We start from the raw sequence: 412 nt of genomic DNA on the forward strand, positions 1-412 counted from the left end.
TCCCCGTCCCCCCCCCATAGGGATAGAAGGGGAGTTAGGTGACCAGGCGTCCCGGGTCCCAAAAATCGAAAAATTAATATAGAATGCTTTTTAATCCAGAAATAAAGTAGGGGGCAGTCCTGGTGAGAGTCCCAGCCACAGCCCCAGTGTGTTTTGGAGCCGTTTGGGGCCGGGTGAAAAACTTTGAAAAATGTTCTATCTCCTCACTCCCATTGACTTTACATTAGGGCGACCAGGCGGCCGGCGGAAAAAAAATCATAACAAATCAACGGGGGCATTTCTCCGAAAACTAACACCGGGGCTGTGCTCAGGGGGCTCCCAGCTATCAGCCACCCTATCCCGGGACCGATGGGAGCACTTTAAAATTTTCGAGTCAGGGGACCAGGCGGCCGAGTGAAAAACTTTGAAAAAT

Source organism: Amia ocellicauda, unplaced genomic scaffold, assembly GCF_036373705.1.
Source record: "Amia ocellicauda isolate fAmiCal2 unplaced genomic scaffold, fAmiCal2.hap1 HAP1_SCAFFOLD_71, whole genome shotgun sequence".
Lineage (NCBI taxonomy): Eukaryota > Metazoa > Chordata > Actinopteri > Amiiformes > Amiidae > Amia > Amia ocellicauda.